This window comes from Cryptomeria japonica, chromosome 9, assembly GCF_030272615.1.
Source record: "Cryptomeria japonica chromosome 9, Sugi_1.0, whole genome shotgun sequence".
NCBI lineage: Eukaryota > Viridiplantae > Streptophyta > Pinopsida > Cupressales > Cupressaceae > Cryptomeria > Cryptomeria japonica.
In genome coordinates, this window is record NC_081413.1 from 733,849,479 (window position 1) to 733,868,833 (window position 19,355).

The window sequence follows — 19,355 nt, forward strand, 5'->3', positions numbered from 1 at the left end:
AAACAATTGTGTCAATTGAAAATATGTTCAATTACCTTTTTTCGTTTAGGCATCCTCGATGATTTCTTTCACCCGGGAGGAGTCCTAGACACACGTGGGATACCCTACACTAGTACAAAAATAACAATATATGACTTAAAAAAACTACCAAAAATTACATATAAATGACTAAATTTGATCACATGATCATTAGTAGTTTATTCCCAATCATTAATCACGCGACCAAAGTTATGACTAAACTATTTTAGTCATTTATTGGTTGTTTTGATTGATCAACTTGGTCATCAATTTGGTCATTGATTTAGTCATTTATTTAGTCACTAATTTAGTCATTAATTTAGTCATTGATTGTTGTTATCTGGTCATTTATTTAGTCATTATAGTCACTAATTTAGTCATATATTTAGTCACTAATTTAGTCATATATTTAATCATTAATTCAGTCATTGATTATTGTTATTTGATCATTTATTTAGTCATGATAGTCACTAATTTAGTCATATATTTAGTCACTAATTAAGTCATATATTTAATCATTAATTTAATCATTAATTTAGTCATTGATTGATGTTATCTAGTGATTTATTTAGTCATATTAGTGATTTATTTAGTCATATATTTAGTCATTAATTTAGTCATATATTGAGTCAATAATTTAATCATTTTTTATTTATTTTTTTGATAAAAATGGCAAATCCATTAAAATTTTATTAATATTAAGTTATTTACAACTGGATTCAAAAGGGCATACCGACAGTAAAGAATCTGAAAGAGAACCTCCGGTTGTAGCCCATAAAACGAAAATCCTAACGCTACCCAAAATGCCAAAAAACACATTACATATGAGAGGCCCCACAAGTCAAGATACAAAAAGTCCCCCAATACATATAGAAGTTGAATACATGAAGATCATTACCAACCCCAATACAAGTAACAGTTGAGAACAAAAAGCATCAACCATGTAGATGCAACCCAAAACAAAGACCCAATCAACCCAACAATCAAGAAGCCAAAAATCAAGAGCTCGATCTTACAAGAGGAGGATCCCCAATATCCACAGAGGGGAAGATAATCTGCAAGAGGATAGCAAATTAAGGAGCATCCAACTAAGTAGCCCGCAAAATCAAAAGATAATGAGTACCCGTTAAAGCATCTAGAGCAGGGTTCAAGAGAGACTGTCGAACTAAATCAATGAGCCTCTCAAATTGCAGTAGAGTGTCATCAAACTCATCACAAATAAGGCCACACGTGGAATGAAGGGTTTGGAATTCTCACGTCATACTCTAAATACTCATGCAAAGTCCATATGTGAAGAAACTGCCAAACATTCAAGACATCAAAATAAACATCACAATAGTAAACATTGTAAGGAGGATTCACAAAATCTACTAATACAAAATTTATTCTTGATAAAAGGAGCACTAGTGTTTACAAGTTCAAAAAGGACCTTTGTTTGTATAAAAGGGTAGCTTCAATCTCAATCTAATATCAAAGAGTTTGAGTAACCTGATAGGGCTTTTTAGGAATAATATTTTGTTCACCGCCCTTCTTATCAAAGTCCCCATGCTTTCTTTTTGGCTTACCTTCACATGCAACTGCCAAGTGGCCCATTTGACCACACATAAATAATTAGTCTTTTTGTCTGGGGATAAACACAACCTAAGCTTCTAGGGAGAGAAAAAGGAATCATATCATAATCATAAAAAATAAAACTATCACTTGATGTCATTTGCAACATTCATTTAAGGATAATTGTCATTGCAATATGGAAGCACTCTCTCTGTAAAGATTGTAGATGAAGAGATAAACACCCCTCTTAGGTAGCACAATAATTAAAGATAACAACAAAATACACAAAACAGGCATAATTGCTTGAATTAAACTTACTTATCATATTATCAAATATATCTTGGTGCCTAGTCATAAATTGATTTTCAAGGATTTTTAATTTTGTAGATTGTCATTCAAGTGTTATAACAAGTACAAAACAATAAATAATAGCAATAGATTAGAAAAAAAATGTAGGGAATCAAGTACTGGCCTCTCTTAAATTTGAGAAATGGATCTCATGAGTAGCAAGCCCTAACATAATTAGGTCAGCATCTTGTAGTAATCCAAAAGAAAACATTCAAAAATTCCACAACAATAAAAAAAGTTGGTACATGAAAAGAATTAATTTGAAATCCAAATTATCCATTAAAATGTTTATCACTTGGTACATAAGAAAGGACATACCAACCCATACAGGCAATGTCGGGTATTTGGATCAAAACCTGCCAGGTTTCTTTGATCATGAATGTATGACATGATTTTATGCTCACCTTCACTCGGAACATTTGCATTAGATAAGATGACCTTCAATGATTGACTCGGAGATGATTAGAATGAAGAAACATTCAAAAATCATGTACAAAAAAGTTCAAGCACAAGCAAACAAAAGCAATATACTACAAATTTCTCTTTAAAAGGCCTAGAAAAATATTAAGAGAGTAAATATTGTGCCTATTTATTAAATTATTGAATATAAATTAAATGATCATTATTAGACACACCTTGATTTTTTGCCATCCAGGATCATAATTTAATCTCAAGTGTATATAATATTGAAGGGCAACAGATAACGTGGTCATAAAACAATTAAAAAGTTGGAATTATCGCTCTTGTGCTATATATTATGTTTTTATTCTATGCAAGAAGGAGGTGCTTTGTATGAATTAGTTTCAACTTCCAACACACTCACCGCATCAGTTGCATCTTTTGCAGCTCTGAAACATCATGAACGTTGTTGATTCATCTTAGCTCTTGGTGCAACACCATCTGAGACGGAAATAAAGTCTTCATTCTCTTGATAAAATTTCATCTAAGCAAAATAATAATTAAAATGTAAAATGGTACTAAAGTAGAAAAATCAACATAAGAGAATATACTCTTACACCATATATACTATGAGAAATTAACTTTTGGCTAAGAAATTATCAACAAAACCTTGCCTAGCAATTTGAGTAACTACCACATTTAGAACTATATAATCCAGAGAATGGTTACTAAGTTTGACAAATTCAATTTGCTTGACAAGTCAAAACCTTGGAAAATCCAGAATTTTCAAAAGGAACCAGAATTTGAAAAAAAATTCAATGGTGATAAAAAAAATCTGAACTGAACTGGACAAATTTGTCCAGTCCTATGAGCATGTGAACCATCTTTATAGAACAAGTTAGCTTCTCCATGCCTTGTCAAACAGAAATCCCTATTGCATACATAACAAAACCATCTAAAACCTAAAAAAATCCAATTATAATCAATAACATTAAAAATTTGCAAGACTAGGAAATTATTTCTACTTATATTTTGCTAATCATGACCCAAAACTTCATCATATCAAAAGAAAAATTGTCAAAAGTATTCCACATTATTGAAATACTCACCAATTGCCATGTACAAAATCTTCATGGGTCGTACCATCACAAAGAGTCGATCTGTATAATCAAACATGGTCTTGAAGACTTCATCATAAGTTGTTGGTGAAGGCTGCAAACAACGATGACATTGTCAAAAGGTTGATTGTAAGGAATGCAACCTCAACTTCAGTGGCACAAACTCAAGAATTAAGAAAAAATATATTTTATTCATAAATGTGGATACCAATTGATAATATAGATATGTATGTATAGAAAAAAGTTTCCACAATATAGTAGGTGCACATACATTTACACTTTCATCAACACCAAATCCATCTAGCACACTTTGACTTATTTTGTGGTGCCTCTATAGGCCTTTAGGTTGTACCAAATATCAAGTTGATGGTTGGAAATGGTAACCCAAAATCATAAGAACATATCCCCTCAAGCAAATGGTAAAGAAGCTATGGTGGAATTTAGAAATTGTCTAATTATAGGAAAACTAATTTGCAAAAGCAATAGAAAATGGGTACTCATAAATTATGAAAACAAAAAGATGTCCAACAGGGATTGCAAAGATAGGTAAACAAAAAAGAAATAGAGCACATTTACAAAGAAAACATTATGAAATAGTAGAATGGCCTTAATTAAATGAACTCCTTCAATGAAATCATGCAATTATCCAGTTGTTGGTAGACTATGTACATTGCAATAGTTTAGGAAACCATGATATTTGGTCAAGGCCTGCACAACACAAAACCCAACTTTTCAACTTTGCTAGAACAATGCAATTTTTCAATGAAAAATGTGAATTTTTTAAAATTGTTTGTTTGAATCATACATTAAGATGACTTATATGTTCAATTTGTGGACTATAGCACCTTATATAGATAACTCTATTGAAATAAAAGGCGTCCATTGGTTTTATATTATAAGAAAGAAAGAAATACAAACAATTAGCCATTATAATTATTTAAATTTTGTAGCACTCTCAAATACATCAAATGTGTTATTCCTAAACCCAAGGATACTATAAACTTAATCCTCGTGTTGATATCGACTTACATTCTAATTTGAGGCTTGAAAGTTACATTGAGAGGGGAATGAGGGTAGTGTGGATTGTATTTCACTATTTATGACATATGTCCATTATCAACAGTTAAACAATTATTATTTATAATTTTATACAATGTATTGTTTAACTTCTAAATTTCAAATTTTAAGTTTCTTTGGAGTCATAAGACATGTAATCTTTAAAGTACGAAAAAATGATGTTTATAATAGACTTCTTTGCTCTCTAAATGTATTAATCTTTGTTTGTAATTATGTTCCACTTTTAGCTAAGATTTTGTCGACCCTTGAGTTCAAGTCAATATTTTGGATTCCCAAGTCCATGTCTTGAGTCCAAGTTTTCCAATTATGTTTTCTAGTGTTATTAACCAAGAAAGGAATCTCAAACAACAATCAATTTAGTCACCCTGATTATATTCAACAAAACATTTCCTCTTACTATTGAAATTGATCCAAATAATATTTGCAAATGACTTCTATATTTCTCATTTTCTCAAATTCTAACAAGACAAGAATGTAAATTCAAATAGAAACTAGAGCAACATTACTGTAAATTCATTCATTCTTGGAAGGCTAGAATTTATTAGATTTCTTTGCATGTTCAAACTCCTTAGACTAGATTTTATGTTTTTCGAAGAATAAAACGATATTGGATTAGCCCCATCCAAGTTGACTACTTATCCTGATGCAGACACATGATCGTTAATTGGTGTTTCCATAGCAGATGTCACCAGGGCAGTTGTAATTATTAATATAATTATGGCATCTGGGAATTATTGATCAGCGGTAAACTCTCTGTGTTCTGAGACACAAAATTTTGCATCTATTCTCTATTCATTATCATTTTCATCAGAACTACAACGAATACTTCCTATAGTGTTCTTTAAATATTTTAAATAGGTTAAACTTTTTTGTGTTTTTTGGGATAAAAGCTTAATACATTAAATCTAAGAGCGAAAAAGAGGTTAATCTTTCATATTGTTGTTTATTTTTTGCCATGATGAGTTTAATCTTTCATATAGTTGTGCGATTATATATTATGTTTGGTGGTATGATCTACATACATAGTAACAATGTTTATATCTGTATTCTCCATATTAAAATATTGTTGCATACAATTATTCAATATAGCATAGTGTCACTATACATATACTTCTGCATATTTATTACAAGTTATGCTACTGTTAATATTATTTAAACATGTTCCAGACATATTTCTGCATATTTATGACAAGTTTTATTGTTGTTAATATTATTTATACATGTTCTGGAAATACTTCTGCATATTTATGACAAGTTATATATTGCTGATAATATTGTTTATACATGTTCAGAATATAGATCAAGGGTCAAATAAATACGAAAGTGACAATATGGACAAAAAAATGAAGAAATTTCACATTGCTACAATCAACAAAAGTTAATATAAGGATAACAAAAGAATTATAATTGATGATTTGATAATAATAAAAGATAGGCCCAAAAAAAAATGATGATTTGACAATAATAAAAGATATGCCAAAAGAAAAAAATTTAAGACAAGTTTGTATTACTAAAAGGAATAAAAAAAAGTTGGCAATCAAAGAAGATTTCAACTAAGGAACCAATTAAATTTTAGTCTCCATGGGAAGTTGTAATATCTCAATAGGGACTTTGAACCTAGTTACTATGTTTCACTCGACACTTTTGTTCACATGCTTGTAATAAAATTAGATTAATGTATGGTCAATATTCAAAGGTATCATAAACTTCTTTGTGATGTCTTTTTTTAACATGTGGGACTACAACTTGATTGTCATTTATTGTAATTGTGGCACTACACGATAAATCAACCTTCAATGTTGTTCCAGATTTGGCTACCTACAACTATTTTGTCATGTTGGGTATTATAATTTCTCTAACTTTTGTATATATCAATGATTGCCCCTCTATTATTCTAATTGTCTTTGGGATTAATCATTGTGGCTAGTGGGATAGACATTTCACTTCATGTAAAGAAGAACTGAACACTCTTATACTTCAGGTTGTATAATCAATCTTTAACAACAAGAGTACCTAATTAAAAGATCTCATACAACATCTTTGGGTAGGTAGATCTTTTGTGGCTTTCAATTTAGCCATGCATACACCTATAGTCTTTGTCATTCTTCATGTCTCCCATCAACCTCCTCATAATTTTTAGCATATCATGTATCTATTTTGATAGACATGTATACAAAATAGGGATTGAAAATACCCCAAACTAGTTATTTGTAGCCTCAAAACCCTTGTTGATTAATGCTCAACCTATGAGGAATCTTTCACTAACAGTTAACTATGGTATTTGTCTCTTAAATCCACTTTTTGTTTTTAACCTCAAACTAATATTTTCATTAATGGATGATGATTGACATCTTTATGACTTTTGTCCACTCCGGATTCCATGCTTGATATGATGTTGCACTTGATTCTTTTCAACGAAGTCTCCTCTTGATCATCTTTTACTGTATTCTCTCTTTGGGAGATGAAGCTATACAATCTAAAAGGCTATTTATCTTAGTGAAATGATTGTGATAGTTGCTTTACAATTTGCATCATGAGGCCGCATTCTTTATTTGCTAAACAATTTCTTAAATCTTTGTACTTTGATGCTATGAGAACTTTATCACAATCTCTTTCCTTAGATATGTATAGAAGGCTTGTCACTGTCATCTACATGTTGTTGTCTTATTAAGTTTAGACCAGACTTTTTCGTTGTCTTGATTGTTGTTTTAATTCCTTATACCCCGCCTTGGAGATAAAACTACATAGCCTTGTGATCAAAGAAATGGAACCTTTGCATTTGACTTTGAATCTTCTTCGCTTTGTGTCTTTGGATTTGAATTTTGTCATAAGTTTAATTTTCGCCATGCTTTCCTCATGGACTGCATTACTCTTCATAAATGGAATAATCCCTTTGAGAAGTCAATAGTTCTACAATCCATCACTATAGAGCTGAAGCAATATCCTAAGGCCCTTGACTAAGATATTCTTGGGTCTTCTCTAATGTTATGAAGACTATCTTTGACTGTTCTTAGTTGTAAGCTTTGAGGCTGTGAGATTTTGCCAAGATCAAGGGCACAATGACAAGTATTAAAATAGAGACAAAAGAATGACAAGAACAAACTATATTCTCATCAATATGAAAATGATCAACTAGATTCACCAATACAATGAATATAGGCCTTCTTATATAGGAAAGGCCATATGGATGTACGAGCACACAATCATGACATGTGGCTCAATGAGAAACAAGGGTAGGTAAGAAATACTAGGGGTAGGTAGGAGAAATAATATAATATTCCACAAGAGGTGGATGACCCATCGAATGTGGAGTGTAACAACAAAACAAGACCACAAAAGGTGGAATTTCTCCTACAAGCTCTACCCCTAAGTGCACACTTCCCTAAGTATCTCAAATCCAAACTACGAAGAAATGCATTATCCTAATTTAACTTAAGTAAGTGTAATAATATCCATAATGAATATCTATTTACACCAACACCCACCCTTAAGTGCAACTTAGGGGAATGAAGACTTAAGTCAACAATGCAAGATGGGTCCCGGCTACTAGGCCATGATAGGTACCCATGTACAATATGAAAATGCAAGAAAAACTATGCAATGCAATCTCTCAAAAATAGAGAAAGGGAGAAAACCCAGTGGGAAAAAACTCCCCCCCAAAAGAGAGATGAAAGAACAAAAGACTCTCAAAGAAGATGGACAAAACCTCAAAGAGGAAAAAGTCCCCCCCATAAGAGAGCAAGGAGAAGTCAGTTGAGCCCCCCTAATGACACATCCTGCACCCCCAAGAGAGCTCGCAACTGCTGGAACTTACTCTCAGTGAAAGGTTTGGTGAATATGTCAACAACCTACTCCACTGTAGGACAATACTGCAAATCAATGGCCTGCTCCTGAATGAGCTCTCGGATATAGTGCATATGAATCTCGATGTGTTTGGTCCGCTGGTGCTGGACCGGGTTCTTCAAGATTGCAATAGCACTCTGATTGTCGCAATGTAGAACTATTGGTCATGGAGTGGTGAACCCAAACTTTATGAGAATCTGCTGGAGCCAAATGGTCTCAGTCGCTGCGTTAACAGTGTCTCGATACTCAGCCTCAGTCGAAGAGAGAGCAATAGCATGTTGCTTCTTGCTCTGCCAACAAATGGGGCCTGAACCAAGGTGAAAATTGTAACCTAAAGTAGACTTACGATCATCAAGATCACCAGCCCAATCAGAGTCTGTGTAACCAACCAAGAAAAGTCCTGTGCCTGCTACATAGTGAATTCCATAGTGATGTGTACCCTGGATGTAGTGAAGGATGCATTTCGCGGCTATCCAATGAAGCTCATGTGGTTCCTGCATGAAGCAGGAAACCATGCCAACTGCAAATGAAATATCAGGGCATGTATGGGTCAAGTAGATGAGACTACCCACAAGCTGACGATACAAAGTGGCATCAACTGGTGGAGAAGAACACTGAGCCTCAAGCTTGACTCCTGAAAGAAAGGGAGTTGGTGCAGGCTTACAATCAGCCATATGAAAGCATGCAAGTAGATCAAGAGCATACTTGGGCTGCGATAGTGTAATCCCGGAAGGTGATTGTGAAATCTCTATCCTGAGAAAGTAGTGCAAAAGACCCAAGTCAGTCATAGCAAATCTGTCATGCAAAATAGATTTGACCCTGCTAATGATGGATGCGGTACTCCCTGTAATGATCAAATCATCAACATAGAGCACAAGTATCAAGTGAGAGTCATCTTGTCGCAAAATGTAGACATTCGGATCGGAATGACACCTGGTGAACCTTGCAAAGAGAAGAAAGGAATCCATCTTGGCGTACCAAGCCCTGGGGGCCTGCTTAAGGCCATAGAGAGATTTCCTTAGTCTGCAAACCAAGGAAGTATCCTGGATGAAACCCTGTGGCTGCTCCATATAAATCTCCTCATCAAGATCACCATGAAGAAAAGAACTCTTCACATCCATCTAATGTACAACCCAACCATGAGCTGCAGCAATAGCAAGTGTCAAGCGAATGGAGTTCATCTTGGCTATGGGCACAAAGGTCTAAGTATATTCAACACCTGGCTATGGGCATAAAGGTCTCAGTATATTCAACACCTGCTACCTAGGACAAACCTTTCGCAACAAGCCAAGCCTTGTACTTATCCACACTACCATCCGCTACATACTTGGTCTGATAGATCCACTTACATCGAACCATCTTTCTCCCCTTGGGGAGATGGACTAAATCCCAGGTGTTGTTCCTCATCAAGGAACTATACTCCTCCTCCATAGCTTGGTCCCACTCAGGAACCCCTGATGCTTCCCTAAATGTCTGTGGATCAGAAGCGGTAGCAATGAATGCATGTGGAAGATCCTGATGTTGTGATCGAGTTCTCCGTGTATCTGAAGGATCCCCAACAAGAGAACCCGTGGACTCAAGTGTCTGTCGAGCCCAACGAGGTCTAGGTGGAGGTAGAGAATGAGGCTCCTCACCTACAAGTGGACCCTATGGAGGTGTAACCCTGCGAGTCGGAGTTGAAGGAGTCTCATCATCTGAATCACTAGCATCACTATCCACAATGTAGGAAGGTGGAGAAGGTAGAGAGGCTAAGCTAGGAGAGCTTTCCTCAAAGTGAACACTCCTCTCAATGAACACCTCATGTGTCTCGGGATCCATCAATCTATATGCCTTAACACCCTCAGGATATCCAACAAATATGCAAGGCCGACTTTGAGGTTCCAATGCCTTGTGTTTTTATGGAGGTATGCGAGCCCATGCTGGACACCCAAAGACTCTGAAATGTCTCACAATCGGTTTCCTACCAGCCCAAGCCTCAAAAGGAGTAATACCTTGCAAAGCTTTGTGAGGAACCCGATTCTGGATGTGTGTGGCACAACTGATAGCCTCTGCCCAAAAGGCGGGATCAAGAGAACATGCATGTATCATACAACTAGCCATTTCTTTGAGAGTTCGATTCTTGCACTCTGCAACTCCATTTTGCTGTGGAGTGTATGCAACAGATTGCTGAAGATCAATCCCCTCAAATGCACAAAATCCTCAAGTCTTTTGTTCACATATTCCCTTTCATTATCTATGCAAACAATCTTCACCACTTTCCCTGATTACTTCTCCACACGAGTCTTGAAGTCCTGAAATATGTCAAATACTTCACTCTTATGAATAGGAAAGTAGACCCAAGTAAAGCGGGAGTAGTCATCAATGAAGGTGAGGACATAGTGGGCCTTGCTAACTGAAGATGCTGGAAATGGACCTGCTACATCACTGTGAACAAGTTGAAGAACTTCCAAAGCTCTCCAAGCTTTCCCCTTATCAAACTTCTCCTTGGGATGCTTGCCCATGGAACAACCTGAACATACACCCTCTGAAAAACTGATTCGAGGTAGACCTGTGACCATGTCTTTAGTGCTGAGCTGCTAAAGATAGCAGTAGTTGAGGTGACCAAACCACTCATGCCATAGCTTACTTTCTGAATTTGAATGAGTAAGCAAGGCCCTAAAAGGTGAAATTGACACAAAGTGGGAGAATGAATAAAGCATTGAGTTGTCATTGACTTGTCCCATTGCTACCAAGGCATCATCATCAAGTTCCTTTACCACAACTAAATCTGGTGTAAACTCAACCTTTTTCCCATTCCCATAGTGAGTGATTTGGTAGATAGAGAGAAGGTTGGTAGACAAGTTAGGAACATAGAGAACATTCTCAAATGTTCCATCATCCATGTCAACTGAACCTTTCCCTTCAACCTCTACTTGTGTATCATCACCTATGTAAATGTGAGGTACCTTAGATGGCTCCAATGAAGAAAACTGCTCCTTTGTAGAACCCATGTCATATGAGGCACCTAAGTCAAGTTTCCACTACTGTGAAGAACTTGTTGTAGCCACAAATGCTTGCCCTTTTCCCTTAGACTGTGAGGAAGAGGAAGGAGATGAATCCTTCTTTGTGTAGGCGGATGACAAGTTGATGTTGTTTTTCTTAAGAAGATTAGTTAACTCATAAACTTGCTTTGTGTGGCATCGATGCCCATCATGACCATACTTCTTGCAATATGCACAAGTTGGCTTATCCTTCTTTGCTGGTGTCCCCTTCTTGGAAGAGGATGAAAAATCGCCTTGTGATGGAGAGGATGATTGTCCTTTTTCCTGTTGTGGCTGTGAATTAGATTGCTTCTTCTTCTTGTTGGAATCTTTGCCTTGACTTCCTTGATTCCCTTGATTAGCCACCAAAGCCTTGGACTTTGAAGACTTGAGAAGCCCCATGTTCAACAACTTAGATTGTTCCAATATCAACATTTCTGTGAAAGCCATCAAATGAAGGCATAATATAGGAACTCCCTACTATCAAATGATGAGTTTGGAAGCTAGACACAAATGCTGCATATTCTGGTGCAAGCTTGTCCGACAAGTTGAATATCAATTGAGCATCTGTTTTGTCAATTCCACAATACATAAGCTTTGCTCTTAGGTAATTTGCTTTGGTGACATAATCTTGGATTCTAAAAACTCTTGGGATCCACATTGGTGAGCTCATTGTCAATCTTAGAACCTTTGATTTCATCAACTTGACCATACAATTTCTGAAACATATCCCAAGCATCTTTTATTGTAGTACACTTCTCAATATGAAAGATGAGGTCATCTGATACATACTTGCACAAAGTTCCAAGAGCCATGCAATTATTAGTGAGCCATTCTAACTGAGCATTAGGATCAGCCTCATGATCAGGTGGTGCTGCTATTGTTCCATCTATGTAATGTGTGAGACATTTTTCCATTAATTTGCTCCATACTTTAATTTTCCATGATTCATAATTATGTGGAGTTAAAGGTGGAAATTTATGAGGACTCATTGCAACAAAAATAAAAGAGCACAAGGAAAGAGAGGCAAAATCACACAAGACACCCCCCCCAAATTAACTCAATCAAAGAACCCCCCCAAAAGTGATGATTTGGCACTTTATACTTAGTGCATGTACAATGGGCCACTTGCAAAAAATGGAAAAGTGGACTTCCAATTTCAATTTTACAACTTCCTCAATAAAGCCAAAAGAGATTAAAACTAATAATGCAAGAGATCTAAACTAAGATCCAAGCAATTTACAAGTACCAAATAGGCCAAATAAGACAAATATCTGAAAGTACAATTTATACTTAAAATCTCTGAAATCTGATCCTATATTATGAAATTAGATTAAAAAAAATGCACTTTCAAAAAAAACGGCACTTAAAAAGGAGGTCGTATCAGCTCAAATGAGGCCTTTGAAGTTGCAGAATTGAGGATTAGACAGGTACAACTGAGAAAATCTGAAAATTCCAAAAACCCTGTGCACCAAAACCAAAAAATAACCACACCATTGCGAAGAGCACGAAAAATTAGCCCAAATCAAAAAAACATTCACCCAAAAAGGGGGAAAATTGAGCAAGTTATGGGCCTCCAAAGTTGACACAAAAATCCAAACTGCTCAACGGAGAGGGGTCTAAAAATTTCCAAAGAAAATGCTAATTGGGCGCTAACTAGGTGCTGCTGACTGTGCGCTGTTGACTGGGCAGAAGGTACGGATCCCAAAAATAATTTAATTTTCAAACTAGAAAATAATTATTTTTTTAAAATAATTTTATTTTATTTTTTTGAAAAAAAATCCGAAAATTTCGTACCGTACCCGCCCGAATTGGGTAGAAAATTTCCTTCACACCCAAAAATCGATTTTCGCCAAAATAGGTCAAATTTATACTCGATTTTTATGGAAACGGCCTCTCGGACGCAATGGTGAGGTTGAAAATGCTCCAAGATGCCTCCAAAAAGCGCAGTTCCTCAGATCCGAAAATAGAAGCCTTCCATGATGTCTCCAAAAACCAATCAATGAAGCTCCAATGGCTCTGATACCATGTGATATTTTGCCAAGATCAAGGGCACAATGACAAGTATTAAAATAGAGACAAAAGATTGACAAGAACAAACTGTATTCTCATCAATATGAAAATGATCAACTGGATTCACCAATACAATGAATATAGGCCTTCTTATATAGGAAAGGCCATATGGATGTACGAGCACACAATCATGACATGTGGCTCAATGAGAAACAAGGGTAGGTAAGAAATACTAGGGGTAGGTAGGAGAAATAATATAATATTCCACAAGAGGTGGATGACCCACCGAATGTGGAGTGTAACAACAAAACAAGACCACAAAAGGTGGAATTTCTCCTACAAGCTCTATCCCTATGTGCACACTTCCCTAAGTGTCTCAAATCCAAACTACGAAGAAATGCATTATCCTAAGTTAACTTAAGTAAAGTGTAATAATATCCATAACGAATATTTATTTGCACCAATAGAGGCTTTTAATGATTTTGTATTTTACATATCTCTATCTACTCATGACTATCATAGTCAAAACCTTGTCACTATTTTGTGATTACTGTGACTTTCTCTTCCTCCTGGCCACTACTACCCTAAGTTATACTTTCTAATGTAGCTCTTAGGGTTTGAATGCACTTTGGGCTACAACAATTGCATTTGAAATGTGTTTTCATGCAACCATATCTTCTTTGTGTATTGGGTCAATATTCTTCAACCACCCTTGTCATGAATACTATTATTTATTTGCTTGGTGCTCTATCATACGCATGTTGCATCCTTTGATTATTTATAAAGGTTGTCACAAGATTTCTCTACTGGTCTCTACCTCACTAGGGCTTCTTTATTTATCCCAATTTGCTTCCACTATATGTTGGGGACTCCTATATTGCATACTTGATATTATTGACAACCTATTTCATCACTCTTCAAGGATTCTAACCTACACCATTTCTTCTTGATTGTCATTGAATGTGTTCAGAATTGGTAATGACTACTACATAAGCTATCATACTGCGCTAGGGCTGAGATTGTACTTTATCATTTGTGCCCATATTTTCTTTTATAGGATTTTTTTTTGGTTCATGAGATCATTGTGCAATCTCCACTTTTGCATTATGCTTCCTATACTTACAACTCCTTAAGGTTCATTAGTATAAATCCTCATATTTCTCTATGATCCCTTGTACTACTACAACAAAACAGTGATCTACTCATTTGTCATTGAATTTTCTACAATTTCTCTTCATCACTTCACATATCACAGGCACTATTAGCCCCCTTTTACTGCTCAAATGATGGCTTCTTTTCCCTTAGTTGTCAAATAATGATTGTTTTTAGTCTTTTGACTGCTCATACCTATCATTGTGACTATGTATACCTTATTTTGTTGCTACTATAATGGTCCTAGACCTAAATATTTCCCCATGTTTGGATTTCCTATCATTACATTGACAAGTTTCTATTTCTTTGTCTTCTAAACCTCTATTCTATGCCAGAAACACTTGACTGCAAATATGAATGTTTGATGACCTAGGTACTGCCTTTTGAGATTTTGAAGCCTTCTTTAATGGCTATGACTTAAGAGTCTTCTCATTGTATCTCTTTGCTCCTTTCCTTCAATGCTTGCTTTAATAATCTCTCTTGAAGACTCATAGCACTGCTATAATGACAATGATCATTTTCATGGCTACTACATTATGATTATCACCTCCATGTTGTTGACTATCATTTGATAACTTTGTTATTGGTCCTATTTCTATGGTTTGGACCTACAACTTATCCTTTTCTATTTTGAGAAAGTATGTGACTGCATATCTACTAGTACAAGGCACTGTTCTTGACATTTTTCACTGTTAAATAGTGATTGTGGCTCCTTGACATTTTGTGCTTCCTGCACTGTCCTTATTTGGGATTGTGCATTGACTTCCCTTCTCCCTGTATGCACTTTGAAAGATATTTCTCACTATGTATATTGCTAATAGGTGATGAGATGAGATATTACCTCCTTTTATTCATAGAACTCATAAGTTTTTCTCACGTTTTGATTTGTATAATGGGATGGTAATGATGTATTAAAGTTTGACTATATGCATTTTCGATGTTAATTGAACCCATTAAATCATGTTTACTCTTTGTCAGTTATTCTTGCAGCCATGTGATTTATTCTTGTTGCCATACGAATTGTCATAGGCGATATCATGTGTGAAATGAATTGGGGTTATGATTAATTAAAATAGATATGTATATGTTTGTATGTTTTCTCTTTTCAAATTGCAGGAATAAATGAGATGTTGCGGAGAAGGTTGTCCTGTCACATCAAAGGCAGTTAGAGATATTCAAGAGGGTGACTAAAAGTTCAAATCAGCGAAGAGGATTATGAGCGTGAGGAACAATAGAGGAGTAGAAGGATGCGCAAGACTCATTTAAGTCCGAATTTAGTGGGCATTAATCTTGTAATACTGCCATGCTATATTCTTGGTTGTGGTTTGGTGTAGATCCACATTTTTAGTGGCTTAACTCCGATTGTTCTCCTTCATGAATGTTATTCACCTCTTCTCATCAGTGTGATCTTAATTGTAGGAAGTTGTTTTCTTTTAAATAAGTGTCTCCATCTCTTCTCTGAGGTTAGAAGGAAAGAGAGGAAAAAAGAGAAGAAGATTTAAAAATAAAGTTGCAGAGTGTTTGAGTTTCCTTTCATTTTGAATAATGTATCGACTTTTGAGAAACAATGAATAAAGATGTTATTCTGAGCACTTAGAGTTATCTTGTAAGCCTGGATACACTCATCCAAGGGGGGCCACTTGGTGAGTGTTCCTATGCCTTTTTTAAATTTAGTTTTCCTTTTTCGCTATAGTAGACATCCTTGCATTGACTGTTCCTGCATCCACTAGAAACATGTCCATTGATTGTTCCTACAGCCAAAGCAAACAGAGTAATTCCTATTTGACAGCGTTGGGCTTAGTTAGCATTTTTTGAGTGAGTTTTATGTTAATTCAGAGTTTTCCTGTAGCCATTCAATTTTTTTAATTCTTGCTTAATTTTCTGAGATAGATTTTAGTTGCTGCAGTAATGCAGAGTAGCTATCGCAGGAACTTAGTGTTAGGATAACCGGTGAACAACTAAGAGGGGGGGTGAATCAGTTGTTAACAAATTATAACTTTTAATCCAAAATATAACCTTAAACAGATCAAGTACCAGTAAAACATATATAGATGTTGGTAGGAATAGATATCGGTAAACAATACAACTTAACAATTAACCAGATAATCAATGCAAAGCAACCATACCACATAACACCATGATTTGTATGTGGAAAACCCGGAAAGGGAAAAACAATGGTGGGAAGCCTACCCATAGTCAGATGATACTTCTGCAGAAATATGTGTTACAACCTGCACTTGTAGGAAGGCACACTGCCTAGAGCGTACTTCTCATTACAAAAGAGTCTCACTGACTACATAGAGGCTACAACCATATAAATGGACAACAATCCAAAAGAGTGAACTTCTAGAAATAGAATCTACTATGCCTGATTACAGTCCCGGTTAAGCTCAGTGTCAGAGGACTAAATCCTCTTCTGAATCCAATTCGATCACCAATGATCGACCAACTCCTCTGCCTGAATGATATTACAATTTTCACACATTACATTCCTTGACCATGACCTTTCCAATAACCATGATACTTTACAAAGAGTTTCTACCTCTTACTTATACAAACCCTAAGGCCTAAACTGATTAGGTCGGCCACCTAGAGATATTACAATAGGATCATTACATAATTCCATATTACAATGATATTCCATGTCGTCTTAAAACCAAAACAATAATAACAAATCCATATATCATCTCGAAACATCTTGGTAACGTGTAGAGTACACGCTAGCATGATACCGGTACATAACCTAGATAGGTACCAAACCTATTCTGGGTCCACCACGCCAAAGCAATGTCTTCAAGCAGTTGAAGCATGATCAAATAACATCTTCAGTATCCTAAAATCCATGAAGAAGCTACACCAACACCAGCTATGCATCCTATCACGATTCCTTAATGAAAGCTCTGCCGGTAAAGCCTTAAACCAGTGTCAGTAAGGGTTTACCAGAGTGTATGATAGAATCTGATTACCAAGCCAATACCAACTGACTAAAACATACTCATGGAGCATAAAACACATGAAATCAAATATACTTCAATGATCCAAACATGCTGGAAGTGTCCAACAAATAGTCTCTTCTGTCGGTAACACTAGATCTTCTACCGGTAACTAAAACTTGTCTGTCGATAACCAACCATAACAGCTAGTGTGGAAATCAATGACAAAACATCAATTCAACACATAATCAATTCATCCATAATGCCAACACTTAGTGCATATATAGTGCTGACCCATTTCAAGTAATGCGTCCCTGGGTTGACAATCAAATGAACTCCAGTTATGGAGATAGTAAATTTACAGAGTGAATGTCCAAACTTTGGATTGAGACTTTAACTATAGTTATTATTCTCATTGTTGGACCCAACATTTTTGGCACCGTTGTCGGGGATGGTGTCAAATTAAGAACCTGTTATGGTTATTATCTTTTTAGTTTTCAATTTAATTGTTTTTGATAGCCCTGCTTGTTTAAAGTAATTCTTATGAACATGCATGCATAGGCGAAGAAGAGATGCTCAAGGTAGATTTCTTCCCAGTCATCTTAATTGTAGACACCTAAAATTGTCATGTCTAATTAAATAAATATTTTATTTATTTAATTATCTAAGCTTAATTCTTCTATTAATTAAATAAATCCTTATTTATTTAATTCATTCATTTATCCTCTTCTAGCCTTATTTTTGATTTAAATAAATACATTTATTTATTTAAATTATCATTTTCCTAAATTAAATAAATATCTTATTTATTTAATTGATCCCACTTCTTCTATTAATTAAATAAATCTTTATTTATTTAATTAATTCATTAGCCTTTTCTACCCATGACACATGTCATTCATCTCTTAATTCATACACTACCTACCCCTCTCATTATTTTATTATTTCTTTTACCTACCCTCTAATCATAGCCGACCTCCTTTTACACCTCTCAATCTTATCCCTCCATTTCATATAGTGTCTTCTATATAAGGAGATGCTTTCTTCATTATCAAACCCTAATGACCTAATAACCCTAATGACCTAAGGAGCTAACTACTTGATCAATTGACTACACTAGGATCCTACTTGCAACCACATTTCGTTCTTTGTTGAGCTCTTGTGCACCTAAAATCTGAGAGTAAATATGTCAAGCAAGATCAATGGGGATAGGAAAAATGGAGATCAAAACCCTATTGGACATGTGATGGTATAATCTTTGTGATTTCATGTGATTTGTATTGTCTTAGGTAATCTTCATATGTTATGGTGGATCTTTGTTGATTGTTAGGCTAGGGTTTTGTGGTTGAATCTATTTAGCCTTTCAATGTTGTTATTATTGTTATCCATTTTCACCATATACATTTTGGCATGCCCGGTGGGACTCTTGTCCCTTTTGCATTTAACCTTTGGTCACAGATTTTGTGTTTGAAGTTGCAGATCTGGCATTTTTGACAACATTTTTGACATTTTCGCGTCTGCATACTTTCAGATGCATTTTTGGTTTTCTAGCGCGTCTGCGACATCTGGAATCGCGTCAGTGTTTTCGACAAAATTTTATTTTGCAGGTTTCCGAAAGGCGCGTCTGTGTTACTGAAACGCGTCTGTGTCATTTTAATCCGCGTCTAAGTCTGGGAAGCACGTCTGTGGTTTTTATCAGCGTCTGTGATTCACAAAACCGCGTCTGTGTCACAAAGGCGCGTCTGCGTAGAGGGTAACCGTGTTTGTGTTCACCAGTTTTGAAATTTCACATTTTTCATTGATTCAGTTTTCGGATTTTGCATTTAGGGTTTCAGATTTGGTTTATTTTTGGACTAACATTTTCAGATCTAGCTAACAAAAGT

The 19,355-nt window shown here is 35.5% G+C and overlaps 1 pseudogene; it reads right to left on the reverse strand.

Annotated features, from left to right (window-relative positions):
* Positions 1-19,355, reverse strand: part of LOC131858613 (5'-3' exoribonuclease 3-like) — a 48,665-nt pseudogene that overhangs the window by 12,712 nt on the left and 16,598 nt on the right.